This window comes from Artemia franciscana, chromosome 7 (assembly GCF_032884065.1).
Source record: "Artemia franciscana chromosome 7, ASM3288406v1, whole genome shotgun sequence".
Lineage (NCBI taxonomy): Eukaryota > Metazoa > Arthropoda > Branchiopoda > Anostraca > Artemiidae > Artemia > Artemia franciscana.
Genome location: NC_088869.1, coordinates 29426977 through 29453886, shown reverse-complemented (window position 1 = coordinate 29453886; position 26910 = coordinate 29426977). Strand labels below are relative to the sequence as shown.

General features: G+C 37.4%; 2 protein-coding genes across 3 annotated transcripts in view; one reads left to right on the top strand and one right to left on the bottom strand.

Moving 5' to 3' along the window:
- LOC136029129 (uncharacterized) overlaps positions 1 to 26910 on the bottom strand; it is a 337007-nt gene that overhangs the window by 192228 nt on the left and 117869 nt on the right. The gene's annotated exons all lie outside the window — the stretch shown is intronic.
- The window catches only part of LOC136029132 (uncharacterized), an 87088-nt gene continuing 70726 nt past the window's right edge, over positions 10549 to 26910 (top strand). The window contains exons 1-3 of the mRNA XM_065707215.1: positions 10549 to 10839; positions 15143 to 15335; positions 23864 to 23976. The gene's annotated coding sequence lies outside the window, so the exon portion shown is untranslated. The remainder of the gene's footprint in view (positions 10840 to 15142; positions 15336 to 23863; positions 23977 to 26910) is intronic.

Genomic DNA, 26910 nt, shown 5'->3' with positions numbered 1-26910 from the left:
TCAGAAAGATTAGAAAAATGAGGTATTTTAACTTCTGAACGGGTGATCATAACCTAATGAAATATGATGTTTCAAAGGATATCATGCTTCAGAGCTCTTATTTGAAATCCCGACCAGATCTGTGACATTGAGGGTGTTGGAGGAGGAAACCAAAAATCTTGGAAAACGCTTAGAGTGGAGAGATTGGGATGAAACTTGGTGAGAAAAATATACACAAGTACTAGATATGAGATTGACATAACCGGACCGGATCTGCTCTCTTTGGGGGAGTTGGGGGGGGGTTCAGTGCTTTGGCAAGTTTAGTGCTTTCGAATGTGCTGGGACAATGAAAATTGGTAGGCATGTCAGGGACCAGCACAAATTGACTTGATAACAGTCCTTTCCCCGTTTCGACCGTCTGAAGGGGGAGGTGGGGCTAGAGGGATAGGAAATTGTTAAAATTGAGGTATCTTTATCTTACTAATGGGTGATCAGATCTTAATGCAACTTGATATATTGAAAGATCTTATGTCTCAGATGGTATATTTTCAATGCGAATCAGATCCGGGGACATACAGAAATTTTGGAAACTGGAAATCTTGGAGAACGCTTAGAGTGGAGAGATTTAGATGAAACTAGATGGGAAGAATAATCAGCAGTTCTAGATATTTGATTGACATAACTGGACCAGATCTGCTTGCTTTGAGGGAGTTGGGGTGTATTTCCAGTGCTTTGGCGAGTTTTTCCTTCTGGACGTGTAAGGACGATGAAAGTTGGCCCATTTCTACCGCCACCGCCATGCCATTCATTTTCCTTAACACATCCAATCAAAATTTAGAGATAAACATTTTGATCCTGTGCCCTTGCATTGATTGGAAAGTGATTTGAGATAGACATTTTGTTCAGCGTAGTTGAAATGTCCTGAAATTTTGTCTTTGAGGATGGCAGCCCCCCTTAGCCCTCAGGGCAAGGGTTGTAAGTCACCCCCTGGGGGCATATAAGGTTTATAGAAATAAGAATCAAAGTGATTGGAGGCCTGATAGCCACCTCCACACACACACTCGATGTATTTTCTCAAATGTATTTGATATAAATTTTGAATCCAAGGGCAGAACGCAATAGAATAGGTATTGTATTTATTTTCAAGATAGACATTTTGATTGGAGGCCTGATAGCCCCCTCTAAACACACACTCATCGTATTTTCCCCAAATGTATTTGATAGAAATTTTGAATCCTAGGGCAGAACATGATAGAATAGATATTGTATTTGTTTTCAATTATTTCAGAGGGATTAAACCCATGGCCAAAATGGAGACTGAATTGAAATGGAGACAAGAATTCATTCTATATATTAGAGAGGCTGAAAAGGTATGCATATATTCAGTATAGTGTGAATGTATATCCTGTATAATGGTGCTTAGGACATATTAATTTGCATGGAGCAAAGTATTGAATGCTCCCCACCAAACTTGTATCAATTATTGTTATTCAATTTTCCGGTCAATTAAACGTGCAAGAATTGTGTGTCTATATATATATATATATATATATATATATATATATATATATATATATATATATATATATATATATATATATATATATATATATATATATATATATATATATATATATATATATATATATATATATATATATATATATATATTTGAGAGTCCAGTCTTATTTGAGAGTTCGCTTGGTAAACACCTTATTTTGGATATAACCTATTAATACAGTGAGTCAAGCTGGTCTGATTCCCCTATAGACATTTATTGAAACATCATTCATAATCGGATTATTTTCATTTGTTGGCTAATTAATAGTTTTGGTATTTGAGTGCAAATTCCCTTGGGACTTAGTGATTTATTAAGCAAAGAGATTTTCGTACAAGGACTTAAGAACTTGAATATATTTCAATGACATATTATCTGCAATAGCCATGTCGGAGAAATTAGTTTGGAATGCGATTTTGAACTTTTTAAATCGTGCTCGAAAAGCTGGAAATAAGAGTGACGAGATAAGTCGTAAAGCATGCGAGTTTTTTACAAAGGACGATATAATCAAGGCTAAGGAGATACTGTGGTCTTCTGCTCACTACACCAATAGAGTGTCAATTAAAAAAAAGTGCCGAAGGCAATATTAACGAAATGTTAAAGGTACTTGAACTTTGTGAGCAACGTAACGTTGAGCTGCCAGTCTTTGTGATAGTTGAACCTGACGAAGTCCCTATCTGTCCTGGTGAGATAGCTGCAGTAATCACCAGAAAAGTTACAGAAGTTTGTAATAAGCTAGACAATTTCATGAATAAGGACCCTCTCGCCCCCTCGATTGTTCCTACAGTTACTGAAACAAAGCCCTCATATGCAGTGGTACTCAAGAATTTGCCCTCTGACCTCACGAAGTCCGATTTGAGGAAAGACTTTTTGCAAAAAATGTGTGGCAGAGAGTGCTCTAAAATTGTCGAAGTTCAGCCCAGAAAAGATAATTGGCGAGTTGTTACAGCTAGTAAGGCTGATGCAGAAATTCTTGTCGGGGTCTTTCAGAATGGTGATAAATCTCTTTCTGCAACAATCAGGAGCCCCTCTCACCTCGGTATTGCTCAATTTTTTCCCAGCAATATAAATGACGATGAACTTTGCGCACTGATTCCTAAATGTGCCAGTTCAAGACAGATTGGCAACACCCGCTCGTTTCGATTGAAATTTGAAACCAAAGTTGATCTTATGAATGCCATAAAAAATCCCCCAGTCATAGATTATGAGAGGATCAAAGTGGCTGAGTATCTCTCCCTCCCGCTAAGATGTTTCAAGTGTCAAGCTTACGGACATATATCCAGTAGCTGCAAAAATGAAGCTATTTGCGCAGTCTGCGGTGACCATGGTCATTCAAGCTCCAAAACATCTCCTTGTCAAAGGCCCAAGAAGTGTGCATTGTGCAAATCACAGGATCATCCCTGTTACAGCTTCAAATGTCCAGTCGCCCCAGAACTTTTAAGTAAAGTTAAGTCAGCATAATGGCTTGAGCCTTAAGTCTCTTATCATGGAATATCAATGGCAAAGTGGTTGACAAAGGCCTAGTCCTCTCTGAACTTTTAAGTATAAATGAAATAATTTTTCTGCAAGAACATTTTTTGTCTCATGAAAGGAAAAATTTACTCAGCATTTCACAGAATTCTTATCTCTTATTTCACCCAGCGAAAATGAATCAGAGCCGTGGCCGACCTTCAGGCGGATTAGCTATTATTTCACAATTTCCCGTCAATCTCCTTGAGTCGAATGACCATTTCATTGCTGCCGAATTTTCGGACCTAATCTGTATAAACGTTTACCTGACAACTAATTACTGCTCTTTGTAATCAGAGAATAAATTCATAAATGCTTGCAAAAAGCTAGCGAGTTTTGTGAAGGGAGTTTCAAAGCGTCCAAATGCTCGAGTTTTGATTGCAGGAGACTTTAATTGTGACTTAACAGACAGTTCATCGCCAAGAACCCAACTCCTTCTGAATTCCCTCCCCCCTTCCTACTCAGTTGCTGGCAAAACAGAAACTTTCACGTTTATTGGTGTCCTGTCAGCGACTTCTAACCTTGATCATTTTATTGCATCTTTCCCCTGGGAAACTGTCGAGGTAATTTGCGATGGCTTTTATTCGGATCACCTTCCAATAAAGTTGAAAATAAATGCTTCATTTCATGCCCCTAAACAGCCGGATAAAAAGTGGTTTTATATAAAAGACTGGAAAGAAGTTAACCGCGAGATGTTTCGTTTTGAATGTGACAGAATATTAAATAAAATAAAAGTGCCCTTTCATTTGTTGTGCACGTGCTCTGGCCTTAGTGAAAAAGAAATAGCCATTGGACTTACCACCTATCTAGCTGAAATTAACCATGCATTAAAGTGTGCTGAAGCTTCAGCTGTCCCGTGCAAGCGTATTAGGAAAAGCTTTCAAGTTCAGGGTTGGTCTAAAAACCCTTCCCTTATTTCTGCGTGCGAGTCTTCTAAAATTTGGCTGAATATTTGGAGGGATTGCGGCAGGCCTAAGTCTGGGACTATAAATGGTCTGCGGCTACGTTCTAAACGTTTTTTTGCTAAAGTGTTAAGAAAACATAAGGTTGATCTTATTGAGAAAAACGCTCATAAAATTGCAGAGAACCCTTCGAAGCTCTGGAAAAAATTTGAACGCCCTTGTGAACACATTAGTGCAAATAATATTCCTGAGCCTGAGTGGATAAATTATTATAAGCATGAGTTTTCTTCTCCCGATCCTGCTCTTGAGTAAAAATTTGAAAAAGAATTAAGTGCTTGTGTGAAGAAACACGAACCTTCGACATTTATAATTAAGCCAAGTGATGTATCGTTCTATTGTCAAAAACTAAAGAAGAGAAATTCCGCGGGAGTTGATGGAATTACTGCCAGACATTTTGATTATGCTAGTGCTCTTCTTTTTAATCATTTATCTCTACTTTTTCAAATGTCTATTGAAAACGGAGTTGTTCCTTATCAATTTACAGTTGGTCAAATAACCCCTATCCCAAAAAAGGCAAAAAGGATTTTACTTCGTGTGATTTGTTCCGACCTATAACAGTTTCTTGTACTATTTTTAAATTGTTTGAGTCAGTTATTTTGGATGAAATTGTTTCTAAATGTTATGTCCCACCCCACCAGTTTGGTTACCAAAAAGGTATTAGCCGGGAGCATGCCCTTTTTGCTTTAATGAATGTTCTTGCCGATGCAGAAAGAAGTAGATCCCATATTATCCTTTGTGCTTTAGATGTTGCTCGTGCTTTCGACTCTTGTATTTTTTCCCAAGTTTTATTTGAAGCGTATAAAAGAGGGGTAAATTTTTGTATAGTGAAGTGCCTTCTGTATATGTACCATCACCTAAGTCGAAGTTAAAGGGGGAATCTTCCCTTTTTGATATTTTGAAAGGAGTCCGTCAAGGTGGCCTTACCTCACCTTCTTTATTTAATAGCTCTGTTTTAAATGCCCAAAATTCTGTTAATTTTAGTTGTATTCACCGTGGATTTAACTTGTCTTTAATAACTTTTGCAGATGACGTTTTGAATCTAAGCCGTACTTTTAGTGGATGTGAAAACGCGTTTAATCAGCTTTATAATGAATATAAAAATATTGGGATTTCTTTCAATGTTGATAAAACTGCTGTTGTAGCTTTCAATTTTAAAGAGACAAATGGCCCTATTTTTTTATCTTTAGCTAATGTTCATGTCCCCCTTTCTCAAAAATTAGTTTACCTTGGAATGTCTATTGGAAAAAATATGAAAGAAACTGTGAATTTATCCCTTGAAGTTTTGAAGAAAAAACTGAGAATTACTTATGCTTCAATTGCATCTAATATTAAACACATTGATAAATTAAATCTTGCGAAAATTTATAATAGCCTAGTTGTACCTCATCTCCTTTCTCTTTGTCCGGTTTGGCAGTTTTTTAGTGAACCTCAGAAACTATCTGTTCGTAGAGTATATTTTCGTTATGCTAAATTCCTTCTCAGTTACCCTCCTTGGACTAGAAATAGTTACTTAGTGAACAAATTCCGCCTAGTTTCTCCTACATCTATTATTGATAAAAGGCTTCATGATTTTCGTTCTTCTATGTCGATAGTGTCTCACCCATGGTCAGCATTACTTATTTAATTGTTTGATTGTGTTGATTTGTATTTATTTGTACCTTTTTTTTCTCTTATTACTCCATCTTAAGGGCGTTCCGCCCTCTTTTTGTAGATGGGTTATAAATAAATTGATTGATTGATTGATATATCTATCTATCTATCTATCTATCAAAACAGCTGAATAACAGTTTTCTGGTCCACAAAAACGATTGAGATTGGACATGGCTTTGGTTAAATTCTTTTTGGTGATCGTATCGAATCTATGACAGCGTCAAAACATCATGAATAAATTTTATTAAAAATGGTGAAAAGATATGGAGCCGTTTGCAAGAAAAAAATTATGCATAGATACATACACAGTTGCTCGTTTAAAGATCAGAGGCAAAGTTAATAAAGGTCATAAGGCTTCAAGACCTTATTTTTTATTTATTTATTACTTTTTCCCAGAGGCACTATGAAAGGAGTACTCGTTTAAACTACGGAGGGGGCTCATTTCATTGGAAGTTCTAGTGGATTCTCTTTTTAAGAGTCGAAAGTAATCAGATGACAACTAGTCACACCTGCCTCCCGTCCTTTTCCCCTAATGTATTTGAAAAAATTTTGAAATAGCTTTTTTTTTAAAAAAAGCTCAAGGATCAGATAACGAAATCTTTTGGGTTAACACAACCCCCCAGAGCCTGGGGGCAAGATATGCCTCGGGGAAATTTAAGGTTTTTGTAGAACCCGAAGGTCGTACACCTTCTATAAAAAGTGCCTCCGGGAAAAAATTGATAAACTTCATCTATAGGAAGTGCCTTTTGGGAAAAAATAATAATAAATAAATAAATAATAAAGTATTGAACCCTCCAAAGGTCGTAAAAACTTCGGAGAAGACTTAAATGATTAGAAATTGAAAGTTTTAGTGTCGTTTCTAAGAGTCAAAATGATCAGAGGGAAACTACAGCCCCACGTTTTCTTTTCCCAAATGTATCTGATCGAATTTTTTAGATAGCCGATTGGTTCATAAGAGACTAAAGATCTTATAACAAAACCTGAGTTGACACAACCCCCTGAACCTGGGGGCAATAACTTTTTTGTTGAAATTAGTCTTTGTATAATATAACAATGCCTCTGGAGTTGTCACAGCCCCTCGAGCCCGGGCTCAAGAGTTGTAAGTTATTTCTCAGGGGCATATAAGAGTTTATGGAAAGAGTGGTCACATAAACTTTGGAGGAGGTTGATTTGATTGGAAATTGAGTTCTAGTTCCCCATTTCACGAGTCATGTGTTGAGAGGGCAAAATCCCCCACACCCTCTTTTTTCACAATACATCCAGTCGAAAATTTTAAATACTTATTTTATTCAAAATGGTTTGAAAGTCATGTAAGAAAAAAGCCTTCGATTTATGCAACACCCCAGAGCCTGATGGCAACGGTTGTAAGTTATGCCAAGGGGTCCTTAAACACTGTTCGTCTTTCATCTGCCAAGAAAGGCAATAAGCTTGGGAGGGCAAGCAAGGTTATTACTCTCAGCTAATTAAAACCACATTCATACCAAGCTACTCAGTACGCAAGAAACTCAATTGATGAAAGAAGAAAGAAAAAAAGAGAAAGAGGAAAAGACAAGAAGAATTCAGAAAGCAAGAAATTAAGAAAGAATATCGCGGAGACACCTTGAAAAGAATGACAACCTAGAGCAGGCATCAAATCATATTCACTCAACGAGATAAAAGCAACTTCTTTGTCCGTGTCTTGAAAGCCGGAAGACTAGCCACATTTTTAACACGTTAATTGAAGTTCTATTTCCCTTTTCAAGAGTCAAAAGTGATCAAAGGAAAATTAAACCTCTCCCCCAATACCTCTTTTACCTAATGCATCCAATCTAAGCATTAAGATAGCACCAGGATTGCAAGTTTGCACCAGGAGCGTATAAGATTTTGAAATAATTCTAGTATTTGTTTTAATGTTTGGTTCCTTTCATTTCACTGGCTATAATAATGCTCGTTTTCTCTTCTTTAAAATTTTTTATTACATCACGTTTTTATGAAAACGATGATCGTTTAAACTTTGGAGGAAGCTTATTTCATTGGAAACTAAAAGTTGTAGTTCCCTTTTGAGGGTCAAAAGTGATCGAAGGGCAATTACCTCCTTCTCCGCACGGTCTTTTCCACAAATGCTTCTGATCGAAACTTTAAGATAGCCATTTTGTTCAAAATTGTGCAAAGATCGTATAGCAATGTCTCTAGGGTTGATTGTTGTATGCTAGGGTTTAGTCCGGGTTAAGTAGATTCTAAATAGATGCAACTGTCACTTATCTAAATAGATGCAACTGTCACTTTCACTTTAGTTTCGGGGAAGTAGATGGCGTAGATGGGATTCCATCTAGCCCATGTTCGCCGCTTAAAGCATGGATGCTTATAGACGTGAATGGTTGGACTGTTGCCTCAGCAGTAACCATGCGCTACACACAAACCAAAGTTTTGCTAATTTTTTAATTAATTAATAAATACCAGAAGAGAGATAAGATAAGATAATATTTATTTTCAAAAGACTATCACAAGCTCTATAGAGCCGAATTTGCTTTATATGTCAGTAAAAGCTAAGAAAAAAAAATTTAAAACAGTACATTAAGTCAAACACTTAAAACAAAAGGAATTAAAAAAGCAAAATGATCAAAGATAAAGGGCAAATCAGTAAACTTAACAATTAAATTACAAAAACATTGCAGTAAATCAAAAAGAATAAAAACGGCAATAGAGGAAAAGGGGAATTTGGCAAGTACATAATCACGAATTATTATTAAGGTGTTCCAGAATAAAGGGTATAAAACTTCAACGAAACCTTTCTGTAACAGCATGGATCGGAGAGTAAGTTGGGATTGCTAAGGAGGCTGACCGGGGGAGTCGGAGTCTAATGGGATTGTGAAAATCAGGGAGTAAGTCCTCAGTACGGGGATTGGAAATGACTGATTTAGCGAAAAGCAGGCAAATTTTTCCCTCCTTTCTTTTAAGGTGGTAATGCATGCAGCTTTAAGGAGGAAGGAGTATGGAATTTCGCCTTCTTTGTAAATGATCCTGAGCGAACGCTTTTGGACCGACTCGATTTTGTCACTAAGTTCATTTGAAAGTTGCGAATGCCAGACCGGACATGCATATTCCAATAACGGCCGGATAAAGGATAAGTAAACACGGAGGGAATGTATCTTAGGACAATTAAATTTGTTTAGCAGTTTAAAAATGGATATTGAAACATTTGCTTGTTTAACAATGTTGGAAACATGTGTGTCCCACTTAGATCATTAGAAATTGTGACACCAAGAAGTTTAACATGTTTCACTAGCGTTTCGCTTGGGATCGGGTCGCAAAAACCAGGAGTAGATAAAAACCAGAAGTCGGAAAGTCATCCCATCTAGCCTTTGCCCACTGCTTAAAGTAAGGATGATGAATGCCGTTGAATGATTAGACTATTTCTCTCAAATTTTGACTTTAGATGCTTGTTCGCCTCTGATTCTAGGCGAAATTATTGGGGTCATGTTTCAATTCTAAATTCTTGGTTCAACTTGCCTAAGGCCAGATATATTTGCTAATTTTCAAATATATTTGCTCAACCCAGCGTGATGAACAGTGAATCCTCAGAAAGAACCTCAACAGCTTGACTCTAGTTCGGCATTTTGGAGTGACATGCATGATAGGAAAATGTGCCATTATAATTGAAATTTTCAATTATATTGGAAGAACCCAGCGTAATGAACATGTTAGACCGTCAACAGGTTGACTTTAGTTCGGCATCGTGTCTGAGCGGCTGCTTGCTTGTCCCTATTTCTGTCTTTGTGTGTTTGTGTGTCTGACTCTGTGCGTTCGTATGGATTTTTGTCTCTCTTAGCTTTGTAGTTGTGTCTGGGTGGCTATTTGTTTGTCTCTCTCTCTCACTTTGTGCCTGTTTGTCTGAGCACGGGTTTGATTGTCTGTGTCTCTCTCCGTTTGTTTGTGTGTCTTACTCTGTGTCTGTATGTGTTTTGTCTATTTCGATCTCTGTGCTTGTATGTCTGAGCGGTTGTTTGCTTGCCTCTCTCTGTGTCTATGTGTCTGAGTGGGTGTTAGCTTGTCTCTATTTCTGTCTTTGTGTGTCTGACTCTGTATGTTTGTAATGGTTTGTGTCTCTCTCGCAGTGTCTATGATACTGAGTTGCTGTTTGCTTGTCTCTCTCTCTCTCTCTCTCTCTCTCTCTAATTCTGTGCTTGTATGTCTGAACAGGGGTTTGATTGTCTCTGTATCTGTCTTTCGGTGTATGTGTTTCTGAGTTTTGTGTGTTTTTATCCCTCTCGATATCTATGTCTGTGTGTCTGTTCAGGTGTTTGTTTGTCTTTTTGTCTGTCTATGTGCGTTTGTGTATCTAACTGAACGTGTTTGTATGCGTTTTCTCTCTCTCTCTCCTATGTGTCTGAGTGGCTTTTTGCTTGTCTCTCTTTGCCTTTAAGTATGTGGGGGTGTTTGATTTTCTCTGTTTCTGTCTTTATGTGGTCGTGTATCTGACTTTGTTTGTTTGTAAGTATTTTTATCTCTCTGTGTGGGCGGGTGTTAGCTTCTCTCTGTGCCTTTCTAACGTGTCTGACTGTGTGTTTTTATGAGTTTTTGGCCCTATCTGTATTTGTGGCTGTTTGTCTGTCTCTTTCTCTCTCTGTGCCTGTGTGTCTGAGTGGGTATATGCATGTCTTTGTCTGTTTGTTCGTCTGATTCTGTCATTGTGTGTTTGCTTCTCTCCCTCTCTCTCTCTCTGTCTCTATCTCTCTCTCTATCTCTCTCTCTATCTCTCTCTCTCTCTCTCTCTATCTCTCTCTATCTCTCTCTCTCTCTCTCTCTCTCTCTCTCTCTCTCTCTCTCTCTCTCTCTCTCTCCTCTCTCTCTCTCTCTCTCTCTCTCTCTCTCTCTCTCTCTCTTAGCCTGTGTGTCTGAGGGGAAGTTTTATTGTCTCTGTGTCTTTCTTTGTGTTTTTGTGTGTCTGACCGTTTGTTTGTTTGTCTTTATTTCTGCTTTTTATTTTTCGTTGTTTGTTTTTTTTGTGTTTTTTGTTTGTTATTTATTTTTTTTTCTCTAGGTGCCTCTGTTTCTGAGCCGATGTTTGCTTGTCTATCTCTCTGTTTCTGTGTTTCTGGGCAGGTTTTTATGGCCCTTGGTATTGACCAAGTGACATATAGCAATCGCAAATTCTGTCGGTCTGTCTGTCGGTCCCGGTTTTGCTACTTTAGGCACTTCCAGGTAAGCTAGGACGATGAAGTTTGGCAAGCGTATCAGGGATTGGACCAGATTAAATTAGAAATAGTCGTTTTCACGATTTGACTATCTGGGGTGGGGGGGGGGGGTGTTGGGGCGGTTGGGGCGGAAAAAATGAAGTATTTTTAACTTATGAGTGGGTGATGGGATCTTAATGAAATTTGATCCCATCACCCACATATCATTCAAAATGTTTTGAATGATATTGTGTCTCAGAGCTCTTATTTGAAATCCCGACCGGATCTGATGACATTGGGGGGAGTTGGAGAGGGGAGACCTAAAATCTTGGAAAACACTTAGAGTGGAGGGATCGGGATGAAACTTGATGGGAAAAATAAGCACAAGTCCCAGATACATGATTGACATAATCAGAATGGATCCACTCTCTTTGGAATAGTTGGGGGGGGGGGTAATTCTGAAAAATTATAAAAAATGAGGTATTTTTAACTTACGAACGGGTGATCGGACCTCAATGAAATTTGATGTTTAGAAGGATATCGTGTCTTAGAGCTCTTACTTTAAATCCCGACCGGATCTGGTGACATTGGGGGGTTGGGGGTTGGGAGGGGGAAACCTAAAACTTGGAAAACACTTAGAGTGGAGGGATCGGGATGAAACTTGGTGGGAAAAACAAACACAAGTCCTAGATACATGATTGACATAAACGGAACGGATCTGCTCTCTTTGGGGTAGTTGGGGGGGAGGTATTTCTGAAAAATTTGAAAAAATGAGGTATTTTTAACTTACGAACGGGTGATCGGATCTCAATGAAATTTGATATTTAGAAGGATATCGTGTCTCAGAGCTCTTATTTGAAACCCGACCGGATCTGTTGACATTGGGGGGGAGTTGGGAGGGGGAAACCTAAAACTTGGAAAACACTTAGAGTAGAGGGATCAGGATTAAACTTGGTGGGAAAAATAGGCACAAGTCCTAGATACATGATTGACATAACCGGAACGGATCCGCTCTCTTTGGGGTAGTTGGGGGAGGGGTTAATTCTGAGAAAAATTAGAAAAAATGAAGTATTTTTATCTTACAAACGGGTGATCGGATCTCAATGAAATTGGTGACATTGGGGGAAGTTTGGGGTGGGGGAACCTAAAATCATGAAACACGCTTAGATTGGAGGGATCGGGATGAAACTTGATGGGAAAAATAAGCAGAAGTCTTACATACGTGATTTACATAATTGGAACGGATCCGCTCTATTGCGGGGGGGGGGGTTCATTCTGAAAAATAAGAAAAAATGACGTATTTTTAACTTATGAAGGAGTGATCGGATCTTCATGAAACTTCATATTTAGAAGGACTTCGTAACTCAGATCTCTTATTTTAAATCTCAACCGGATCAAGCGTAATTGGGGGGGGGCAGTTGTGGGGACCGGAAATCTTAGAAAATACTTAAAGCGGTGAGATCAGGATGAAACTGGATGGGAAGAATAGAAACCTGTCTAAGATACGTGACTGACATAACCGGACCGGATCTGCTCTCTTTGTTGGTATTGGGGGGGGGGTAATTTTGAAAATTGAGGTATTTGTTACTTACGAAAGGGTGGCCAGATCTTAATGAAATTTGATATTTAGAAGGATCTTGTGCTTTAAAGTTCTAGTTTTAAATTCCGACCAGATCCTGTGACATTAGGGGGAGTTGGAGGGGGAAACTGGAATTCTTGGAAAACGTGAAAATTGGGATATTTTTATCTTACGAATAGATGATCGGATCTTAATAAAATTTGATTTTTAGAAGGAATGCATGTCTCAGAGGTCTTATTTCAAATCCCGACCAGATCTTTTGACATTGGGGGGAGTTGGAGGGGGAATTCTGGGAAAACACTTGGAGTGGAGGAATCGGGATGAAGCTTGGCGGATAGAATAAACAAATGTCCTTGATACGTGATTGACAGATTCGTACTGGATTCGCTCTCTTTGGGGGATTTGGGGGAGGGGTTCAGTTATTTGGCGAGTTTGGTGCTTCTGGACGTGCTAGGACGATGAAAATTGGTAGGCGTTTCAGGGAGCTGCACAATTTGACTTGATAAAGTCGTTTTCCCAGATTTGACCATCTGGGGGGCTAAAGGGAGAGGAAAAATTAGTAAAAATTAGGTATTTATAACTTACGAGTGGGTGATCGGATCTTAATGAATTTTGATATTTAGAAGGACATCGTGACTCAGAGCTCTTATTTTAAATCCTGACCGGCATTAAGCCTCTTATTTTTCTTTTTAAATCAATCTTTTGATTCATAGAATTTTGTTAGAGCTCATACCATATTATCTCTTGGCTCTTAGCTCTTCTTGCCTCGTCACAAGTGCCATATGAGCTCTTAGCTCTTGTTTTTTTTCTATGTGGGTGTCTTTGTGTGTCTCACACTGTGTTTTTTATGTGTTTTTGTCTCTCACTCTCTCTCTGTGCTTCTAAATCTGAGCGGCTGTTTACTTATCTCTCTGTCTGTCTTTGTGTGTCTTTGCTTGTCTCTCTCTGTGCCTTTGTATCTGACTAGGTGATTACTTGTCTCTATTTCTATTTCTTTGTGTTTGTGTGGCTGACTCTGTGTGTTTGTATTTGTTTTTCTCTCTCTCTATTTCTCTACTCTCTCCCTATTTCTCTATTCTCTCTCTCTCTCTCGCTCTCTGTGTCTCTATCTCTGTGTGTGTGACTGGGTATCTGCTTGTCTCTGTGTGTCAATGTATGTTTGTGCATTGGCTTATGTGTGTTTGTATGTGTTTTTTCTCTCTCTCTCTGTCTATCCCTATCTCTCTCTCTTTCTCCCTCTCTCTCTCTATGTATCTGTGTGTTTGAGCGGCCGTTTGCCTATCTCTCTGTTTTCATATGGTTGTATAACTGAAAGGGTGTTTGCTTTTCTTTGTTTGCGTCTTTGTTTTTATTCTCTCTCGACGGGACGTTTATTCCTTTTTGGGGTCATACACGAGTTTTAACTATGTTTGTTGGCCTGTGAAAAATGTCAATAAAATAACTCCTCTGTTCTTGCTTTCACCTCTTAGAGTAAACCCCTAGGTATTCAATAGCCGTTCTTTCCCATGGTATTAGAATGCCATTAATAAAAAACTGACATATGAAAAATGTAAAAAATGCTTTTGGTCTTGGTTACACCTCTTAGCGTAAACAACGAGTTATTCAATAGTCGCTCTTTTCCATGTTATTTGAATGTCATTAAGAAAAAATAAACTCTATCTTATGAAAAATTAAAAAAAACCCTCTGGTCTTGGCTCCACCTCCTAGTGTAAACCACAAGACATTATGGTTCAAAATCTGGCCTATGAAAAATCTCAATAACACCTCTCGTTTTGGTTTCACCTCTTAGTGGCAACATCTAGGTATTCACTAGTCGTTCTTTCCCATGATATTAGACGGTCAATAAGAGGAAAACTCTGACCTATAAAAATTCTAAAAAAAACTCCCCTGGTCTTGCTTTAACCTCTTTGTGTAAACAGTGATGCATTGTTGTGAAATGTAATTAAAAAAAAAATTGTTCAAAAAAGTTATAAGTAAAAAAAGTAAGTCCCTTCTATAAAAAAATGAAAGTTCAATTACATATACCCTAAACCTCATTTGTATATATCACAATCCTAATTAGCATGATATTCCTGTCTTGACATGATTAACATATATTCAACCTTCCCTGAATAAGAGGAATGATCAGTTATTATAATGCTTAATATTTAGTAATGTCATCACAAATAATACGAATATTTTTTTATATGGGTTGAATGAAACTGGTCTTATGACACGTGTTTGGATAAAGTAAACCGGACGCATTCGATTATACGAAACAAATGTTAATGAATCAAAAAGTGACAAATCTGCTACCCCTTTTTTCTTATGACTGTATGCATTTTATATTACGAACCGAATGTTAATGAATGAAAAATCTAAAAATTTGCTACCTGTTTTTTCTTGTGACCCGCGCTTGGGTAAAGTAGGCCAGTGAACTTACTTGTCTGTCTCCGTGTCTGTCTTTTTGTGCTTGTGCGTCTCACTTTGTGTGTTTGTATGTGTTTTTTTATTTCTCTCTCTCTCTCTGCTTATATGTCTGAGCGGATGTTTTCTTGTTCCCATGTTTATCTTTGTGCGAGTTTGTGTCTAAATCTATATGTTTGTGTGTGTGCTATCTCTCTAAATCTCTTTGTGTTTGTGACTGAGTGGGTGTTTGCTTGTTTCTCCGTCTGTCTTTGTGTGTTTTTGGGTCTGACTGAGTATTTGTATGTATTTTTGTCTCTTCCTCTCTCTTTGTCTCTTAGCTGCTGTTTGCTTTTCTTATTTTCAGACCCTTTAAAGAAACAATTTCATCTGAGTGCCAGTATCTATCAAGCTACAGTAAAACTGAAGAACATCGACTACTCTTCTTGGTTGCCAGTCGTTAACCAGGAGGTACGGTTCAAATGCTATTGGATTTAGAGCAGCAAATGTTTAAATCTGGACATTTGCATATCATGGAAAACGCAAATAACATAAATCAGGTATCTAAATCTCAAGTATATAAAATAGTTGTTTTATGAGATTCATAATCACCTAAAAATTGGTTATCAGCAGGAAAGATTAATCCATAGTCTCCTGTTGTAATTCCTTTAATGAATAAATTGAAGTGTGTCTAGTTTATAATGATAGAAGGGTCCTTCCTTTTTTTTGATGGTTTTTGCTTTTTACTTAAAGTTACGTGAGGTGAAAAGAAAATTTTCTCTCCTCCATTCCTTTTGTGGTATGATAAAGTGGATACCGTAGCCCTTAGAGGGGTTAATTGGATAACTGTGTCGAGTAGATAGGGTGACATATAAATATAGTAGAGTCTCAATTTATGGTTGGCCTGAACTAATTATAAGAGACGGTTCCTACTGGTGTGCATGATAAGACAGGACATTGATATTTGATTACGTTTAGAGGACTCAAAAATAATGGTGCAAGATACGAGCACTAGACAAAACTTGGAACAAGAAATATTTTCCCAATAGATTGAACAGCTCAAGGTAGAACTTAAAACCCCAAGAAAATTCAGACACGTGCATTACTCAAAACAGTTCAAAGATTTTGTACATATCAACGGTCAAAAGTATCTAAAGAAAAACAAGCGCTACAGTCGGAATCAAAAGTTGTCTTTATATGATATGTCCAGCCAAACCATCCGGTGCCACCCTTGTGCTACGCAAGGATGTTGATATTTTTAAATCTCCTTTTTCAACCTACACATATCCTGGAGTCTAGGATGTGTGGCTATTTTTGTGTTTCTTTTCAGAAATGTCTTATCTTAGTAAGTGGTTAAACAACTTATTATGTTGCGTTTTTCGTGAATTTATTTTTATTAAAATAAACTATAAATAGAATTGTCTGCTTATTACAGTATTTCCCTTTTTGAGAAGAGTTTTTTCAACTCTTAATATTTCACTTTAAAAGAGCTATTTTTAAACACTTGGAACATGTTTGTTATATAATTATTTCATGTATCATTCTCCTGCGTAAAAGCTCAACTTGCTTGTTGGAGGTCATTTTCATGGGCAAAATTAAACTAAAATGCTCTGGTTTATTCCTAGTGATTTCAACTGTGGGATCCTTATCCCTGTGTCTTTCTTTGGTTAGTCTACCTCCGGACACATTTCTGTGCACCGACGATAAACTTCTTTTTCATATTAATTTGCCATGTAAGAAAGACTGGGTTATTCATTTATTCATATATCTTGTGTTTTCTTTGATGATCAAACGATAGCAGTAAGCATGTGATAAAACTGCAAAGGTGCTTTTACAGAATAAGATATAACGTAAAGTTTATAGTTATATTTATTTATATATTTATAGCTTTTGAATTTTTTTTAATTATCCCAAGTTTCACTTAATTTAATTCCCATTAAATAACTGAACTATCTGTACTAGATGGTTGAATTTTCATTCTTGTCTTCTTTTATGTATAGTGTTATTAATAATAGCAATAGAGAAACTTAATGTTAGAATCAGTCTGTATAGCGTTGGTATGTCACTTATTTAACCAATTAAAAATAAACTAAATAATCTGGCAATTTTGTGGAATTCTTGTCATTGCTATCTAAACTTTAATTTGGCAGTATTAAAGGACCTACGTAAAGTTGTTTAACTCTTTAATTCACTTTGATTTTCTAACTTCTACTTCTTCTAGTAACTCACTTTAGAACCAAACTTGCCCGTTGCTAACATAAATACACACACTCTTCCTCCATCGCAATTCATTCAGTGCTTCTTACTTTGTACTGTTCCAAAAAGCCCTCATTTTCCTTAGATTTATCCACCTGGCATCTTCCCAACCCATGTGGAGTTGGGAGATTGTTTTTCGTTGGGCTCTAGACTGTTGGTTGAAGAGACAATCTTTGGGTATATGTCATCCTTCATTTTCAGAATGTGTTCAAACCATCTCAACTCTTCTCGAAATATAGCTCTATATAGAAGGACTGAATATTTTTTTTTTTGTTCAGCTTAGTGTCAGAGAATAGAGTAACTCAAATACCCCTAACAATCTATGACGAGTTCTCTCGATAATATGTAATAAATCTTCATCCGTCTTTCGTAGTGTCTACTCTTTAAAATCATACTTAGCCCTCTCACCAATGGGAGCCGGTCCCCCCCCCCCATAAAATTTTTCCCACAGAAAATCTCCCTGTGTAAAATTGTTCCCACGATAAATCCTCCCCCCTCCCGCCACATATATCGAAATCAAAATATCGCCAAATATCGAAAACAGCTTTAGGACAGGAGCTGATATGCATCAATGTTCTTTCAACTTACAAAAAAAAGGACTAGCACTCTTAATTTTCGGTCGAAAGAGCATCCTCCGACATTCTTACGATTATAAGGGGAAGTTAGGGATGGCTTTTGGTCTGCTGACCTCATATACAGAATAAATCTTGGTCATTTTAAAGTTCAATGTTACTCTTTACTTTCATAATAAAAGTACGAACTGGACATATTCGCGTAAATCAAGAGGATTTGTAAATCAATTTCTACCTTCACCTCCTCCCCTCCCTTAGAACTAGTTGTGTATTTATCTGAAGGCTCAATGTGTAGGTTTCAATTTAACACCCTTAGCCGTTCCTTAGATATTGCTGATATGCCCTTTTGTTAACTATACGCAAATAGTATGTTTTGATTGAGTTTGCCAAACCCGTTACAAACGCCCCTTTATGACTCCTAGTTGATATAGCTATATACTCCGATATAGCAGTTTCATTCTGGTTAAATAGAAAATGCATTTGCTAATTTTTGGGCCTAGCTAAAATTGGGCTTTCAGTACCTGAGCTGATGCATCTTTGCGTCTAAAATTCTCATTTTTAAATTATTTTAAAAAATTAGCTTCATTCCCCTCTGAGCATCCAAAACTGAATAATGTATGTGTTATCATAGGGAGCAACAACAAGATTGCCTGAATTACGTTGTCCAGAGCTTTTAGCAGATTATTTTGATATACTGCTAAAAAAGACCCGACTTCGGAAGAGACTGACATCAGATGAAATTGATAGCCGGCCACTGTCACTAAAATTTCAGTAAAAGGGAGTGATATTTTTTCGTTAAACCAAACTTTGAAAAAAATTAACTTGAATATTTGGGGGAAAGGTAGTGCTTTTTCTCTTCTTTTGCTTATTTATACGTTTGGGTTGGTATTTTGAAGTGTCTTGTATGGCAATCTGGCTTGTTGTCTATGGCTCTATGTTGTTCTTTCATTATATTCGCTGTTGACCCTTGGGACATTGCGTGATGCTATACCTTTTTCTGATCTGGTAAGTTCTAATTCTATTATAAGTTTTTGGCATTGGGTATTTTTTTCTGAATTGCCAAATATATTTTAAAATAATTTTGATGTCAATATTTATGTTTTTGTAATCTTTCTGAAAGCGAAAAAGAGGGATGACGAAGCACTTTTTTTTTTCATAATTGCCTGGAACATGATGAATTGTGTTTACTATTGGAATAGGAGGTTGCTGTCTTCTTATTAGATTAACATTCAACTTTTGTTATTTCATTCAATATTTATTAACACCAAAAACCATTATAGGGGGCAAAACCGTCTGTTGGACCTCTCATCCAAAGTCTTTGAATTAATCCATTCAGAAAATCGCCTCTAGATGGCATTCATGTAGCGCACATTAGGCGAAGTTTTGAATATTTGATGCCAAAGACCACTGAGATAAGAGGTAAAGAAGTTTTTATATACTCTCTGGAAATTTTGACACCTGTAGTCCTCGTCGAATATTTTTCAAGTTATTGTAGCTATAGGGTCGTAAGTTAGAAGAATCATAAGAGGTATGTTTCCGGTATTTTCCTCGTAATTTTCATCAATAAATGTCTGGCGGTGTCCAAAAAAAGGTAAATTTTCAAAATGGTGTCAATAAGGGGTGACTCCGTACAGTTTTTTGGGGGCGACTGCGGACACATTTCGAGGTGTCCGGTTTCACCCCATGCGGTTGGAAGGATCTCCGAGTCTGGAATTGGAAGTAGCTAGAGCTAGGAAATTACCAAGTATTTAAATTTTATTATAGACTAGGAATAGGAATTTATTAAATTAAACTTTCAAAAAACAAAAACAATATTATGCCCCAACAGAGAGCAGAGCTCGTAATGCTGGGACAGTACAAATGCATAAAAAAAAACACAACATCTCGTCATAAAAAAACATACAAGATAGGATATAACAGAGGAGGTCACCCCAGCGCGAGAATATCACAACAAAATATATACTAAAATCTATTATTCATCAATCCAGACACCCGGGCAAAGAACTATTTTTGAAATATGTTTTTTCAAAGAAAATCAGCTCACGAAACTAAATTAAGCTTATTTACAATATGAGGACATATAGACTTCTCTCCGTCCTTGACATTTTAGATTTTTCTTTTACAGATGGTTCGCACCTATATTCGAAAAGGGGGTGGCCCCCCAGATCCGGAATTACTGAAGCGTGCTGTGAGACAAGTCGTAAATGAGAATTCATCTTTCTGATCAGCCACGGAAGAATTTTCTTTGAAGAAGTCTACCCTTGCGGATGTCGTGAAACGCTACAAGAGTAGAATGCAAGATCTTGAAAAGGGTAGCCCAAGTGCAAACAATGAAAATGATAGTTTTCAGGAGAGTTCTAAGTTCGTTTTTACTCCCAAACAAGAGAGAGAACTCACTATATACCTCGAAAACTGCTCAATATTGAACCACGGACTAACTCCAAAATCAACGAGAAAGTTAGCCTACCAATGGGCAACAATTCTGAAGCTCAAATTCCCACCAAGTTGGGAGCTGAATGAAAGAGCAGGAGTCGACTGGTTCAAAGGATTTATGAAGCGTAATGCCAGTTTGTCCATTAGAAAGCCGGAAAACACAAGCCAGGCTCGTGCTGCTGGCTTCAAAGCCACTGTAATTGGTGCCTTCTTCCGTAATCTTCAGGGACTGTATAGCAAGTTCCATTTCCCTCCTGGTAGGATTTGGAACTGCGACGAAACAGGAGTGCCCACAGTTGTTCAGGCTCCAAAGGTGATTGCTAAAAAGGGGGGCAAAACAGGTGGCACAGACCGTGTCGGCAGAAAGAGGGGAAAATACTACAATGCTGTGCTTTGTGTCTGCAACTGGTCAGACTATTCCACCAGTGTTTGTTTTTCCAAGAGTCAAGGTTCCCGAGAGAATGTATCGAGATGGACCACCAGGATGCATTGGCTTAGCCCATTGCAGTGGATGGATGACCTCGGAGAATTTCCTTTGTTCATTGCTGCACTTCCAGAAAGAAGTTAAACCCAGCAAAGAGGATCCTGTTTTGCTCTTGTTCGACAATCATGAAAGCCATATTTCAATTGAAGTAGTTTCCTTGTGCAAAGATAATAGCATTCATCTTCTGACCTTTCCTCCCCATTGCTCTCACCGCATCCAGCCCCTTAATGTTTCGGTTTATGCACCATTCAAACATGCCATCAGGGAGTCCTTCGACACTTGGTTGGAGATAAATCTTGGTCGGAGGATTTCAATACACGAAATAGCAAAGTTGTGCAAGCAGCCCTATCTAGAAAAGCTGAACCCTCATAACATCACAGCTGATTTCGAAAAAGCAGGAATTTGGCCTTGGAATCCGAATGTCTTCACAGAAGCCGATTTTCTACCAGCTGAAGTGACAAACCGCCCTGACCCAGCAGAACAGAATCACACAGATTCTACTAAGAATGGTCCTCACCCTGGTTCAGTTCATTCTTCTGCTCCTGTCTTGGTGGATCAACCGAAGGACACACCAAACCTGCCTATAACTCCTGAAAGCATAAGACCATATCCAAAAGCAAGATTGCAAATGGGTCCCCGCAAAAAGCACAAGATAGGGAAAACTAGGATTTTGACAGATACTCCAGAGAAGGAATCCCTTGAAGCAGAGGCTCAGGCAAAGCTTGACAAGAAAACTAAAAGAAGGGTTCCTAAACGTAAACCAGGTGAGTCCTTGAAATCAGAGTCATTGAAGAAGTCCAAGGTTTTATCCATTGACGAGGAGGCTGAAGATAGCATTTCAGACAAAGATATGCAGCTAATAGAAAATTCGGATGATGAGTCTTTGCACATTGAAAGTGTCAGTGAACTTCAGACTGAGGAAGAATTTTCTCCAGGAAATTTTGTGCTTGTGAGGTTTATGGTGGGAAAGAAACCAAACTCCGCTGTTTACTATGTTGGTCAGATTGAAGAAGTGAGTGGCAGATTAGCTAAAATAAACTACCTCCGCAAATCAAGTGAAAAGTTCATCTTCCCAGTATGTCCCGATTGTGCTAAAACTGATTTTGATGATATAATTATGAGGTTGCCTACTCCTTTTACTGCAGGAGGGACAGGGCGAGCAGTCAAAGGCCTTGTATTTGGGTGTGACTTGTCTCGGTATGCCATAAAATAATGATGTGAAATGCCTTTTTAGTTCTTTTGATATTCCAGTTAATTCTGCTACTTTTATATTATCTGAATAAACTGTTTGAATCGTTAACTATAGATGTCCGAAAATGCCCCTTGTGTGTCCGAAGTCGCCCCACGGTAGGGGCGACTTCGGACACTTTAAGAGGTCAAATGTTTTTGGGTCTCACTGAGAAACGACTCGATGGAAGTCATTGAAAAAAATTCCTAAGAGAGGTGAATAAATAAGCTTTCTGTACATGTAAGAACAAAGTTTGTATCTTTAGAAGAACATCTTACAGGCGTCAAAAACCTAAAACCGTACGGTTTCGCCCCCCTCTCCCCTAAGCCATGAATGACTCAAAAATCCATAATGGAAAATTTTAAACAACAAGCTCTTAAATATAAACTAAAGAATAAAAAGTAAAGGAAAATGTTTCCTATGCTCCATTCATTTACTAACCTCTCAGACTTCTTTTACTCAATGAAAACTCTAGCACTAAATAACAATAATAGAGAAGATTTATTACTTGAGATTTCCAAAGTTCTCACTTCCAAATGGTAGTAAAGTTAATATCCTCGTAAAGTGTGAAGAAATTATATCTAATTTTTGACTGCGTAGCTGAACTAATTATCTAAAGAAATTTATTTTAAAAAGGCGCAGGGTTCTATCATTGACTCTCAGTTAATTCTTTTCTTTGAAGTTAATCTTCTTTCTATTAACCGTTGAAAGTACTCTGCATTCAATATTTACTAGGAATTGTTTGATTCCTAGGAATTCTCATTCAGGCATTTGGTCCAAAAAGTGTTATGCCATCCTGTTGTATCCTCGTCCATCAAATGTGTCCAAACGTTTAACAAAATATTCTCTGTTTCATGGTAATAGGTCAAAATTGTGATTAGACAAGGACTTCTTGCCTTCTAAAGGTTGAGCTCCAAGTTTATTCCTAAACTTAAAGATTAGCCAGAAGAGAGAAAACATTAGCCAAGTGTTAAAAAACTATGCCATTGGAGATTATTTGGCATTTACTGGAGGATAGGAAATATTCACAGGACTCAGAAAATGAACAATCAATCAATATGAGCTGGAATGAACAATTATTTGTAACCAGTGGCATCATAATGAGAAGATGCTTTTATTTAGTATAAATTTTAAGTCAGTGACCAATTTTGAATGCAGCCATCAGGCTCTCCTACTTAGTCTTAATGCCTGCATCCAAACAGAGCTGAAAAACGTTCTTTCAACAAGCTTATGGAATGACTAGAGAACCCTCCTGGATGTACTGGGTGGTTCTAGTGAAACCAATGGAACTAAGGTCTGAGACAAGGTTTAAATCGCTATGTGTTCTTTATATAAATTATCTATCTACTTTAGCCCTACATACCGTTAGTTGTTCTCAACTCTAAATTACGTTAATGGCTAGGTTTTTACAAGATTAATTTTCTGAGGTGGATTGAATTTACTCAAAATTTACTTTAGAGCCCCCGGGATATTTCTCTGATCTGGACTCATCTTAGATCTATTCATTCTATAAGCTCTTTTTTCACTATTCCTTTGGCTGTTTCAAAATTACGAAGACTTAAAGGCAATACCACATTTTCGTTTGTGATATTGCTTTTGAAGTAAACAAGCAATGCTCAATAGTAACATTTGGCTACATTTTCTTGTCTAAAAACTTAAACATTAACGACTCGTTAATTCCCAAAGACAAACTAAACTTTAATAGAAAGCTACACTTCTTTAAGCTGTTTTGTTTAGCTTGTTTTCAACTGATGGTCTATTCGCCTTCAATTTTTTTTTTACTCACTATTACCGGAAACTGCGTAGCTATATATATAGGTCTTGTCCTTCAAATATTGAATTCTCTATTTTTAAATAAGTTTAGATTATGTCTTGTTAAGAAATATGGGGTCGCTCTAGTTTCCTTGTGAACCAAGCCTTTTTGTGCTACAGGTCATCGTTATCCTTATTGTGATTTTTCTCTGTCTTTTTATTGTGTGTAGTATTGAAACTGGTAAGGTTTATTGAACACTAAAGGATTGAGTAATCATATACCCAACTTGTATTATTTTTTGTATTTTTTTTTTTAATATTACTTTCTGATTTGATGTTTGACTGAAGGTATATTGTTTGTAGGTTAAAAGAAGCAGATATGTCTGCATGTTTTATAAATGAGTATACCCAGATGTTAAAAGACATCAAAGTTCCTTGCTTTTTGAATGACCAATTAAATGAAATGGTTACCACCGGTAAGTTAATTTTGTATCATACTGTTTTGCATACTTGATTCAAAATGAGAAGAAATTTAGTTTTTAATAATCTCTAAGATCCCATGCAGGTGTTTGTCTTTCAGTGTCTTCTCTTGTTTCTTGAAGCAGCTTTTACACCGTGTCAAAATTTGATCAAATTTTGTGCCTATTTCATCCATGAAGTAAATTAGAAATTAGTATTGACAAAATGAAGCTACAGCTTAAAAGAAAGGAAGAGAAACACAGCGTGTGGCATAAGTAACGTCTAGATTAGTAGACCAAATTAGAGTGTTTAAATTTTTATTTTATTTTCTTTTGAGCTAAAATGTACTTACAAGATGAATAGATTTCTATAATAGATTTGGGAAATTTGTTTAACTATCATTAAATTCAAAAATGGTGATTATGAGTGAAACTAAGCCAACACTAATGAGAAAAAAATAATACCCTTTCCACAAGCTAAAAGAACTTCAAAAAAAAGGCTCTTTACACAAAAGCACTTTAAATAGAACTTTAAGTTTTTAAATTGAGAAGTTCCGTACAGTTTTGGTATCTTACAGGTTACAAACCCTTAAATGTATTTAAAGCTCAATAAAACCAATATATTTGGAAGTTCCCGGTCGAATCATTGTACACTACATCAATGAGCCAAATTATAAGTTAGTTTCTTTTAAATGTGGACATACAATTTCAAAGTTGGAAGAAAAACATATATGGCCTCAGACAGGGATTACTCTTGCCACTGATGTCACTAAAAGGTTGAGGATGTGGCCCGTACTTTTGCAGAGTGTCAGTAATTTTCTTATCATAGAGCTCGTTTTCTTAAGGGGATATCCTTGAGTTTCTGGGGATCTAGCACATGGTTTTAGAGGAGACAATTTATCAGGTTTGTAAACATGTTGATGAAGTAGCGATGAAAGACTAGTAATCTAGCTTCTGTAGTATTCTGCTATGTTTGTGCTTAATTCCTTGCTGTGCCTATACCATGCTTTGCTTACGTAATGCTTATGCTGTCCTTACACGTTGCTTTATTTTATAGGTAGCCTGGGTCAGTAAACCTTATTAATCCAAAATATTGCATGGTGTCAAAATCGGGATCCATGAATCGCCGTGGAGGTGCAGCAGCCAGCCACAAACTGGGATGCTACCTCCCGCGCTGAAAAATGGAGTCACTTTGAACCATCATTGGACCCCTTGAAGTCCATGCGTGCTTATCTTCTGATCTGGACTGGGGAAAAGGCAGAAAAATATTCAATAGCTTTGAGCTTAAGGATAGCGAAGCTCAAAAAATAGAACCTCTCCTAGAACACTTCCGGAAATACGCCAGTCCAAAGAAAAATACTGTCTTTGCCAGGTTCCTCTTTCAAAAACGGGACCAGTTGGAAGGTGAAAGTGTCAAAAAGGACATTACAGACTAAAAAAAAACATTAGCTAAACCATGTCTCTATAAGGAACAGGACAAGATGATTCGGGATAGAATTGTCTATGGAATCAAAACCAGGCAGTCAGGGAGAAAGTCCTGGCTGAAGCTGACTCATTGACACTAGAAAATGCTGTAGCAAGATGCAGAGCCCACAAGATGACACATGCTCAATCAAAATCATTTAGTGGAAGCACCTCCATACCACTTAAACAGGAAATAGATGTAGTTACACTAAGCTCACCTCAAAATAACTTTCAAAGTCAGAGAGAGTTGGCAAGTATCGTTCCAAAAATAGAATAATGCTACTTATGTGATGGGGTGTACTCGTCCAAACATGTTTGCCTAGCAAGAGGTAAAATGTGCTCACAGTGTAGGAAGCCAAATCATTTTGAAAGACTCACCATCTACTATGGTGCCAAAATACCAGTTTTTAGAACCTGTGACCTAAACATTAGCCACAAAACCAGTTATGCTTCAATGCATAACTTCTATACTGTTGACTCACCATCTCTTCCCATTATTGGTTACCGATAGCATCAGTTTGGACTTAATTAAGCTGATCCTCAACGTGAACCCAACATCCCAAGTACTTCAACATGCCACCATCATACAACAAGTTATCCCACCACAATCATTGGTAATGCATCATTCTATTGTTCAAACAATGCCAATGCTTCAACAGCCAACTGTCATAGCTCTTCATACTGTCATAGCTCCAAATTGCCAGCAATTATACATCATTCCAAATGAAAGTCGATCCCATATCATTCAACCTAAGATGCCTGTGCAGGAGCTAAACTCTGTCTTTCCGTATTTAGGAACCTTTTCAACATCCGTATTACCTACATTGCATCTTCAGACTCAAGTGGCAACTCCACAACCAGCTAATGAAATTAATCCAAACGTGCCAGCATATGTCCTTCAAACTGATAGTGCACTTCTTCAAATTCTGTGTCAGCAATCTGCTATCCAAGCAAAGATTCCACCTCAGTCAGAATTACTCTGTCAAAATCCAAAAGGATCACCGACTCAATCTGTTTCTTCTGAAAAGAGTGAATTAATCCATCCAGTGTGCAGTGTCGGTACATCAAGAATGCCTCAAGTTTGTTTTAGTGAAAGTGAAAAATATGTGCGCCCCATTTTTGCCACCTCACAAAATGTTAGCATTAGTGATGTAAATAGCAGCAGTATTAGTTATTGTTATGAAAGAAAGAAAAAACTGAATCGATAGTTATTTCAACTGTCCACTATAAACAAACCTGACTTTGCAGCAGCTACATGTCAGTATTTTGTTTCTCAGGCAAATGCGTCTAATTTTCGTGCTAGTGAACCCTCGTATAATCAGAATGGTGTGTGTAATTTATTCAACAGTCTGCCATCAACTAGTCAAGTACAAAATGTATGTAATCCCAGCCCTGATCTATTACAGAGGGCTCTAGTGGAGTCTTCGCCTTTTTTTGATGCTTTTAATGATTTTTCTCTAATGATTCTATCTCTTGTGGTGATTTTAA